Genomic DNA, 10,831 nt, shown 5'->3' with positions numbered 1-10,831 from the left:
CCTCAGTCTCTCTCTTCCTCTTTGAGCTGCCACCAAAGTGCTACCACAGAGGAAGAGAGGAAGCAAAGGACCCACCACCAAACTGCTGCTGAAGAATGGAGCAGCACAATTGCACTGCCACCAATCAGCTTTTTTTTTTTTTTCTTTTCCTACCGCTTGGGGTGGCAGAAAACCTGGAGCTGGCCTTGTCTGTTGGCCAGGTCAGGAGGCATGGGATATGGGGGGACAGATAGTGTTGGGCACATGGGGATTCTGGGGGGTCATGGACTTGGGTTAAGGGAGGCTAGTGGGGCGGGGACAGACTGGACAGTGGCTGAATAGAAGTGGGGGGTGCCGGTACACATGGGGATGGGGGAGTGGGGTGCAGTAGTGGCTGCTCTCCTGGAGGCACTGTGCTTGAGAGAGGCAAAATGCCTCGTCACCCCTTCTCCCCTCCCCATATAATGTGGTTTCAGGTTTGTTTGCATTAGTCTCCTGAGGTTTTTAGTTTTGTTTTCAACTCTGAGAGAAAATACCGGTAAGTGTTGGCTGAGCAATCTTCCTGCATGAAGCAGCAATTTGGGGTGGAGGAAGCATGTAGCATGAGCCCTAAGAGCAGAGGTTGGGGAGTTAGGGCTGATGGAGTCTGTTCCCTGCTTTGACTAAGACTCATGGAATTCAGGCAAGTCACAAACTTTTCTGTACCTTTATTTATCTAGCTGTAAAATGAATAGAACCCATAACAGTGTCATATGGGTGTTAACTCCTGTAAAGTGTCTTCAGCTCCTTGGGCGGAAAAAGCTGTAGAAAAGCAAGACATTCTCATGATAATCAGAAAAAAACAAGGGAGTCTACTAAAACTTACAATAATAAGATGGTCAGAAACAGCTCTTCTAGTTGCCATGATTGTGCTGGTCCTATCTCCAATGGAGGCAGAACCAGAGGTGGATAAGGGCTTGAAGCAAATATTTTTTCAGTGCTTGGCAATAGCTCAGTTCTCAACTCGAGGGGAGAAAAGAACCTCAAACAGTAAATGTCTCACTTAGTAATTGGGTTTGTGTTCCAAGAAGTGCTGGCTTTTGGGCTAGCACATTCCCTAGATGATGATTACGCAGCCACGGTAACTAGTGTTAAGGAAAGGAGGAAATTGATTTTCTGAAATGTAGAGACAAATGAAAGACACAGGTAGGAAAGTAAAATAATAAAGGAAGTACAAGTCAGCTGTTCTCTAAGAAATGGAAAATTGTTTAAATTAACCTTTTATTCATGAAGCCATTCTGATGCTTCTTGGCCAGATTCTTGTTGCTTAATCCAAGGCAAAGAGTCTCTAGGAATCAAAGGCCAAAGATATGAGCAGTAGGCGTGTTTGTGTCCATTTAAAATATCACGGGCTACTTCAGTCCAGTGACAAACTCCTGCAATATTGATGGGAACCAGTGACTTGCTCTCAGTTCCTGTGAAACAGTTGTGGGTGCCAGCTAATGGGACACAATTTGTTCTAATAATGTCACTGACTGATGGTTTGAGTTGTTAACTCACCTGCGCCAGTTTTATCACCCAACATTACATCAAAATTTACTATCATAGACCTTCTCCTCCTCCTCCTCCTCCACAGAGTCCCTTTTTCTTCACACATACATAGTGTCATATGAGCAGATCCCAGAGCAAAATCAAGGCCTTACACTGGTTACCTAGAGATAAAAAGGCAAAAACCGCTCTTGGAATTTTCCAAGGCTGTGGTACTTGGCCTTCAAACTTGAAGGCTGTATCTACATTAGGAAAAAAATGTGTGTTTTTAACCCGTGTTACCTACACATAAAGTTAAAATCCTAGGGTAGAAAAACAAGTTGTAATTTTAACATGTTTGCTGATGGGTGTAGCTAACATGGGTTTTAAAAAAATACATCTTTTCTCCTAGTGAAGATAAGGCCAAAAAGATACATAGTTCCAGCAGTGGTAAGTCACTTTCTTTACTCAGCTGAGCTACAGGAAGGCCTAGTTCCTCTCATGCTGTTTAGTAACCTCTAATTTATGAAGCTCTGACTCAGTTCTAAGTACAGCGGTGATGCAAGCTGTTTACCGAGCCACTGAAAAATGCTGTGCAGTATTTAAAAGATATCTAATTCTTTGGAGTATTTTGGAGTATACCAAGTAATAAATTCCTGCTGGGATTGATTCATACCTCTCTTGCTCTTCAGGTATATGATCAGTCTTGAAGCTATCTACTCCAAATACACTTCAAAAAGCAAGAGAGCTTATTTTTATTGTGCAGCAGAAGGTAACGAACAAACATCTCTTTCTTCCTTCATGTTTGAAAGTGTGGCTGGATTGTTTCACAACTTCCAGAACCATCACATTACAGCCAAGCTAGGCTGAATAAACAAGTAGAGGCTGGATTAAAAAGGGAGTAGTGCTTTGAGATAGTGGCCTGGGTGGAAAAGGTTGTGTGTGATTGAAGCTAACATCAGTGGAGGTTTCTGTGTCATACTGTGAAGAGATAATATTCAATTTTCAGGGCCATGAATGGGAGTAGTTCTTTTGTTGTACAATTCACAATAACTATCCATTAACTCTGATAGAAAGAATAGTAATTCATGGTATAGCTACTGACTTTACTTCATGGCAACTCAGTAAACAACATGTCTTCATTGTACCTTCAGAAATGAACGTATGCTGATTGGTATAGGGTTAAAGGTCACTTGATCCTGCGGCTTACTAGATATCTAGTGCATTTCAAATACAGTCACATTAATTTTTTTGGCATTGTATGGGTAAAGCTTAGAGCACACCTTGTAACCATATGTTCAGTACAGAGTTCATAACAACACCATGAGTGAAAAGGTTTAACAACCAATAGACGTTGCAGGGTCTAGTATAGCTTTGTATACACTGTACTATGTTTAAAAAAATTAAGAGGACTAGCACTGGTTTATAGCTGTGAGAATCAAATTCACACCATTGATTTACAGAAGAAATTGTAAAATAACTGTGTTAATAAAACATTGACTATAAATGTCTCCTTGCAAGGGGAGGGCTTCCTGTATCGCGAACGTGGGATGTGTGTGTCACTGCTTAGCCGCTGCATGCTGAGGTCAGAGGGGGAAGCCTACCTCAGTACGGCAAGTACCCATGAATACAGCCCTAAGCCTGGGCGGTGGGAGGACCCCCCCCCACACACACACACTCTAGGCAAAAAAAAAACAAGCTAAAAAAGGCGGCAAAGGGAGGCGCGGCCGCCGGGGGGGGCGGGAGGGCGGACCTGCGGCGCCGCTGCGCTGCCGAGGGGGCGGGGCGGCGGCCTGGCTGGCGGCCGGACCTCCGCCCGCAGGCATGCACGGGCAGACCGGGCCGGACCACGGACCGCGCCGCCGCCCGGTCCGGCAGGTCCACTCTCCAGGTCACTCGTCCGCCCCGCCCCCGCCAGCAGCAGGAGCTCAACCGAGCCCGGAAGAAGGGACCCGGGACGCAGGACCGGGCGGTGCAGCGCGCGCGCTGCGCGCTGGGGGGCGTGATTTCTAGAGCCGCCCCTGACTTTGGAGAAGCTAGACCCCGGCTCTGCCCCATCCCCCTGCCAGAGGGCCCTTGGGGCCAGAGCCCAGAGCCCTGGGCTGGCCAGAGCTCTGAGTCTCCCCACTTCCCATCCCCCCGTGGCCAGAGGAGCCCCGGGCCAGCCCAAGCCACCTCAGCTGCGCCACGCCTCCCCTCCTGAGACCCCAAGACACCCGGCAGGAAAAGCAAAAGCTCTTCCCAAAGAACCTGAGCTTTTTATATGCCCCATGCAGCTTCCGGGGCGGCTGAGGAGGCAGTATCTGCACTCAAGGGTTCATCAGTAATCTTTCTGGAGTCCCAGTCGATTACTGATGAACCAGGAAGCTGAATAGCAGATACCACTTCCTCCATTGCCCCGGAACCTGCATGGGGCATAATAACGAGCAAAAACTTCCTCTGGTGGACGCCCAGCCCATGCAAACCGCCAAAACCCACAGCCTGGTGTCTGGCGGTGGTGGCTGCACTAGGGGCAGCTTAGCCTCCCGTGGCCTATTATACCACTGCCTATGGCCTTAGCTTGATGGTGCCTTGCACACTTCATTCCAAGTTTCTGTTCACTGGTGCATGCAACTTCACGAAGGAAATTTACACCGAGCTTAAATATTCTCCAGGTGGCTCTTAGCTCCAAGGTAAACTTTGAAACTTGGCTGAGTTATCAGAGCAACCATTACCTGTTAAGGAAACAGGTCCAGTACTTATTTTGGCACTCAGAACTGCTGTACTGAAAACCACTTACTTGCACTTTGTCTTCTTTGGCATCTGACAAATGTGAAGCAATTCTGTTGGGAATTAAGGGAGACAAGGTGGGTGAGGTAATATCTTCTATTAGACCACATTCCCTTGGGAAATCATCTCTTACATGTGCACAGTAAGTTGCTAACAAGAATTCTGCATATGGAACTAATAGAGACGTACATAGTAACTTAAAGAATATGTTCAGGAGACAAGCAAACAGGGGTAAGGGGGCAGAGGCTGGGCCTCAGCCAGGGGTTGGGGGTGGGGGTGGGAGCAGAGCTGCTGCCGGGCTGCACTGGGGTTCAGCAGCCAGGCCTGGCCTTGCCCCCAGCCTCAGCCCTGGGCCAGGAATGGAGCTGCAGGGAGCCTGGGGGCGGGGGCCAGTAGTCAGGCCCCCAGCCAGGTGTGGAGCTATGCCAAGGCTGGGGATGGGGACAGGCCCATGTCCGGGAGCCAGGGCCATGGCTGGGGCTGGGGTAGGGCTGGGAGTCACACTCTCCTTTTCCCCTATGGGGGTTGGCCCGGGTGCTGAATGTTACTCTGTGTCCCCGTAGGAGGGTGCACCCTCCTAAGGGGACCTCTTGGCTAGATGATCACTATGAATCTTGAGATCTATGAACAGCTTTGTACACATCCCAATTTCACTGTCATTGATAATCCTTTTGTATTTGCATTAGTTGTAATTCTGCCTTTTTATGTTCATCTTTCAACATATTTCCTAGCGAGTTTTTAACTTTTTCATCCATTAGTTTCATTCACTAAATCACAGTGAATATTTGGGGTTTTTTTTAGCCAAGATTAAGCCTTTAGGCCCCTGTTTTAAATGCATGACAGTCAGTTGGGTTTTTTGTTTGATGTTCTCTATGCTACAGTGAATTCTGGGCTTTAGAGCTCACAAATGGACCAGATCATTCATGAATTACTAATACCCTTCCCTCAGATTTTCCATGGAATAGCTGCTGTATTTATTCATCACACTTGGAAAATCAGATCTGAAGAATTCTTAGGCTTTTTTGCATTACACACCATGAATATAGTTTGCCATTAACAGAAGTCTGTTCCATCCTTGATGAGCAGGTGTAACTCATTAAAGGCAATAGGAGTTACCCATCTACATCAAGAGGCTAATTAAAATTAGGCATGAAGATTGAGAGGAAAATATACTTTAGAGGCAACTATTTTATCTCATTTACACTTGTGCAAATCTGGAATGACTCCATTGCCAGCTTCCAGATTCACAGTCATGAAAATGAGATCAGAATCCCGCCCCTTCAAATTTTTACCATCAGCTGCAGGCTGTGCTCTAAAACTCTGTTAGTAAAAAAATTAATATGCAGGCTACATATTTCATCCTTATTGCTATAAACCAATCTCCCTCAATATCATGCTGCTCTATTATTTCCAAAGACCCTGTGAGACCCAGAAACATCTCAATGCCAACTGGCTAGAGAGTTACAAGAATATCCTCATCCTGGTATATTCTGGTTCAAAGAATGTCATATGAGAACTGGGTCACACTGGTCATTAATAGCATTGTGAAATGTATGTACAGATACTATGTAAGGAGTCAAGTATTTATACTGAAGATGTGTTTTAAAGTCTCTATATAGGCAGAGTTGACAAACAAGGTTTCTGTCACTTGTGACGGTCAACTGTAAATTAAGTATTGTAAGCCAACCCAAAGGTTGCACATGTACATATAGATTCAACGGGGGATGTGAAATCAACAGGGAGGAAGCAGAATACAGGAAAAACAAGTGACAGAATGGCTTACTGTCTGTGTACAGACAATGAACTTTGGTAAAAGACATCACTTTATCTTGTACCTAGGAAGTAAACAGGCAGCGCGTTTACATTCATGAAAACAGGATCTCTGCCTGCTTTGGTGGAAGATGCTGCAAAAGACTTTGGGTGAGATAAGACTTCCTTTGACAGGAGATTAGCCAGTTAAGGTTAGTCTCTAGAAAGCATGTTATGATTTTCTTTTATATGTGAACCTTTTGTTTCCATTATCTTTGCTCACTATCTCTTGAAGTTTTGATAATAAATGTATTGTTTTTATTATACATATATCTCAGTGCTGTGTTAGTAAACAAGGTGCTGATCCTGAGTTGAATCTTACAACCTGGTGTCTACACTGTTCCCTTGGGGACAGCAGACCTGGTATTTCTGTGAGTGTTCAGTGGAGATCGGGCTGGACACTACAGAGGAACATTTCAAAGGGAACTGGAGACTGAGGTACAGCTATTGTTAACCTACAAGGCAAAGTAAGGGCTGGCATAGTCTGGAGGAGATGGTTTGGGTGGCTAACAGGCTGGGGGTGTCAGGAAGCTGACAGTTAAGCACAAGCAAGTCTCCCTCTTGCTGGAGGCCGGAAGATAACAAGATGACTCACACTCCTTGGTACCCCAAGAACCATCACACCCTCCTGATAATGGATCCACATAGAATATTTTTTAGGTAATACAAACATCGTAGTTAAAGGGCCAACATGAACCTGAATAGTTGTCAGCGTTGAAAAAATTAGTTGACATGTCAGGTTCTACAGCTGCCTCTAAGAGCCTCAGCCAATAGTCTGCATTTATTAAGTTCTTTGAGGCAGGGACTGTGTTTTCTCATATGTTTGAAAACGAGCTAGTACATGATGGGCAATACCAGGAACAAATAACTACCCACACAAACCAAAGGGGAACTGGACTAACTATGCAGGGGAAACAATGCAATGGACTGTTCACAAGGTGCTGTCAAATAGACAAACTGAAGAGAGATTTTTTCTTTAATCTACTTTAATTATAGTAATTTCAGGGGCTATTTGTAACAATAGCAGGTAAAAACAGGAGTGGGATTTTTAAACCAAGTAGTTTTAATATAATCTGCTATAGGATAGTCAGAAAGTATATACTCTTGTTGGCTTTCACCTGTTAGGGAGCAGCAGACATGATCTCTAATTTGCATGGCCTGTTTCCTTTCCTCTTTCATCCCTCCTTCCCCCCGATACTGTCAATGATATCTGGCTATATCTGTAGCTCATATGGTATTTCCTGTGCCATTTAGTCTTAGATGGACATATGAAGGCTGAAATGCAGGCTGCCTAGATACTAATAAAATATGATCCCAGCTTCCTGCCTATATATGATCCACAGAATCCAGACTGATGCATAATCTTTACGATAAAGTGGCAAGATTATGTAAATATATGACCTGACTGGCCAATGGCAAGTCCAAGTTGCTTGCATCTGTATACATATTTGTGAGCATATAGACAAGAACTCATTAGCAACACACCTATCAAAACACCCATGAGAAAGAAGGGGAAAAAAACACAATGCAAAATATCTTGTCCCCTACATTTTAGAATTTAACTTCATCTGAATATCGCTTCTCGGCCTCGTGGCTGAGGAGTGAAAACATTATCTAACACTTTAGAGGGCTGCAGGAGCCCAAAGCAAGCAGCAGCCTGCATGAGACAAAATACTTTAATGTGAGCTGCTGGTGACCAGAGATAAGAAAAAAAGTTTTAAAAAGGGAAGAAAAACTGAGATGCTTAAAAAAGAAATCTACTTTTAAGTTATCAATGATATGAAAAATCAGAAAATAGCTCCCTACTTTCTTCAAAGTTGCCCTTTTTATGACAGTTATATTTCTGATCTTACCCTTAGATTGAAATATCTATGCAAATGTTTCCTTCTGTAACTTCCCCTGACAAGATGATGTCTAATACTTTGAGGGATGCAAATAAGAGTGTTTTTAAAATACCCTACAACACCTTTGAGTTTTACATTCCAAATCATTAGCAGAATACAGTTGCAGACCTAGCCCCCCCCCCCCCCACACACACACACAAATAAATGCATTTGTAAGTTTATCAGTGAGGACTTCAGTTCAGGTACTGAGGGCTCCATGTTCCTCCTTCAGCATTTGATAACATTTCAAGAATTTCAACATTGCATTCTTTACACCTTATCAGGCATTCTGATTTGGGAAGGCAAGAGCCTCCGGGAAAGAGACAAAAAGGGTTTCCTTTTATCCTGTGACAGTGTGGGATAGAGGTAGCTGAGCTGAGCCTAGGGGCGAGAGGACCTGCTGCTTGAGAGCACCCGAGAACATTTGAGACAGCCTGTGGTCCTCAGGTGGCCATCTCCTCTGCTGCATCTTATGGCATTCCAGAATAGCTACAGCACATCAAGGAGAGGCTGATGACCCGGTGTACTGCATATGGAGGCCAGGAAGAAAGCAGGAAGAATAGAGGAGGCTGTGAGACAGGCTTTTCTCATTGCAAAATTTAAAGAGACAAGCACATAAATTAGATTGAAAGGTATAAGGGCTGCCTGCTACTGTGTTTGTACAGTGCCTAGCACAACAGACCTGCACCCACTAACATAATAAATAATTTTCAGGTAAAACTTTGAAGTGCTCTGGCCATGTCCCCTTCCACATGATACACTGGGAGCAGGGAACCAGAGAGGGGTGGTGCTAGGCTTGCTATGCTGGTAACATGGTATTAAGAGATTCCCTCGGGCCAGATGAATCCCTAGATACCTGATTAGGGAAGCTTTATGTAACAATAGCAGGTTTCAGCCTGGATTAGTTTAGGGTGCAAATGGATTTATCATAAACAACAGGTTCACCACTCAGCTGGCTATGTAAGAACTTTTATTTGCGTTTGAGATTGGTGACATGCACACAGATTTTATGAGCTTTAGTTAGTACTGACGAGTATAATCGAAACAATAAGAAACTAAGATATAGTCTGTAAAGTACAGCAAAATGACCCTCTGGATCGTGCAGCCTTTGGCTGGTACAAGATAAAGCAATCTCCCAGTGTTGACATACTTACAACCTTGTGCATATTTACAAGTTTATGGAGGCCACTAGAAGCATAGAGTCAGTCAAGCGCACTGCAAGAGATGACAGTGTTTTGAACTGATGCCCACTCATTCACTCCCAGTGTCCCACTTTGTGAACATGTGCGCTCCCTTTTCCATACATTTACATAGCCATGACCATATTTTACTTAAGTCTTGGCCCCTTATGCATATATGGCAATCCGGGTACCCATAATCGGGGTTCTGCATCAATACTCGGTTAATACATTTCCCAATGATTTCCAATACATTAATGTGGTTAACCTCATGGTTACAAATACTACAAATCACCCCCTATCCCCACCCAAATATCCATTATTTCATGGTATTGTGGGGTGTGTGTGTGTGTGTGTGTGTGTGTGTGTGTCACAAGGTACTCACTGCAAAATATTGCTAAATCTTATAACGTTAGGTTACACAGTCATACTAACCCTTTTGCTACTTAGGCTAACTATTAAACTACAATAGGCCTCTATTTATTATTATCAAGCCCACCTCAGTTATTATACAAATTATTGTGTTTCCCTACTTGCATTACAGCTTTAATAGCTTCTATTTTACTATCTTAAAGTATTTTAATGTTCCTTGGCACATAATACATAAATTAATCTTACAGCCTAACATCAAGTCAGGGTAACAAGAGAAAAGGGCAGTAATGAAGCCACTTAAGGCCCAATTCAAAGTCCATAGAAGTCAATGGGAGCCTTCGAATTTGGGTTCAAGCCCTTAGCCTTCAGTCTTGTGACTACCAAGGCATCCAACAATCCTAGAACCTTTAAATTCCTGTTCTCTGGGAGATTTTCTGCCCTGAAGAATGAATTTTATTAAAGGACAGTGCCTGTTAAAACATACCCCAAACCAAAAAAAGCCAACTCCCCACTCTTTCCCCACAGTATATGTGGAATTTTAAGGCTCCTCTTTCCTCATCTTGATTTTTATAATCTGTCAAGACAAATCCTTCTAAAGGACTTATTTCTGTATCCAGTGAAGCAAAGGCAGCATTCCAACTATTCATAACCCATGGAAGTAGGTTATTCTAGGTCTCCTGGTCATGGCAAAGCCAAAACAAAATAACAAAAAAGCTACACTCACTTCCGAGTTGCATCACTGTTCTGACATTTAATGTCACCTGCATAATGAGTAACAGTGTGGCTCTTCAGTAAACTTCCTTTGCTACAGAATTTGGATTTTAACCAAAATATGTTGCGTGTGTCCCCTTTGTTTTATGAATACCAATATGTCAGTATATTGTAGCAGAAAATTAAGGCTTCAGCTTCAGTTGCTAGTGGCACAAGATTCAGTTCCTTCTTGCTTAGCAATGCAATGTTCAGGATTATGACATCACAGTTTTAGTACAATCATATCTCAGTCTAGGATGCTGTATCAGGTTAGCTATGTTAAGGTCCAAAGTCAGAACTGAAAGATTTTCTAGGTGCACACAAAATGTCTGTGAATATTTTTCTAGAACAGATATAAGATGTACCAGATATATATATATGGAGGTATAGAAATTGAAGTGATACAGTATATGTCAGTTTAGTATTTCTTATGCAAACCAGATCATCTCTGACTCCACCAATGGCTGCCCTTACATATTGGCACTGAATCAGAAAGAAAGTACTACCTATCTTTATAGGACTCTTTTAGGTAAACTAGGATCAATGTGTTGAAACTAAAAAATATGAATCCAGATCCCAAACATC

At 43.4% G+C, this 10,831-nt stretch overlaps 1 long non-coding RNA gene across 1 annotated transcript; it reads right to left on the bottom strand.

Annotated features, from left to right (window-relative positions):
- Positions 1-676: 676 nt before the first annotated feature.
- On the bottom strand, positions 677-10,429 carry LOC120395703. The gene is made up of 4 exons (XR_005592745.1): positions 10,221-10,429; positions 4,265-4,307; positions 1,237-1,306; positions 677-780 (listed from the first exon to the last, which is right to left on the bottom strand). It is a non-coding gene; the product is annotated as an uncharacterized LOC120395703 (long non-coding RNA).
- Positions 10,430-10,831: the final 402 nt, after the last annotated feature.

This window comes from Mauremys reevesii, linkage group 1, assembly GCF_016161935.1.
Source record: "Mauremys reevesii isolate NIE-2019 linkage group 1, ASM1616193v1, whole genome shotgun sequence".
Classification (NCBI taxonomy): Eukaryota; Metazoa; Chordata; order Testudines; family Geoemydidae; genus Mauremys; species Mauremys reevesii.
This window is presented reverse-complemented; position numbering and strand designations above follow the sequence as displayed.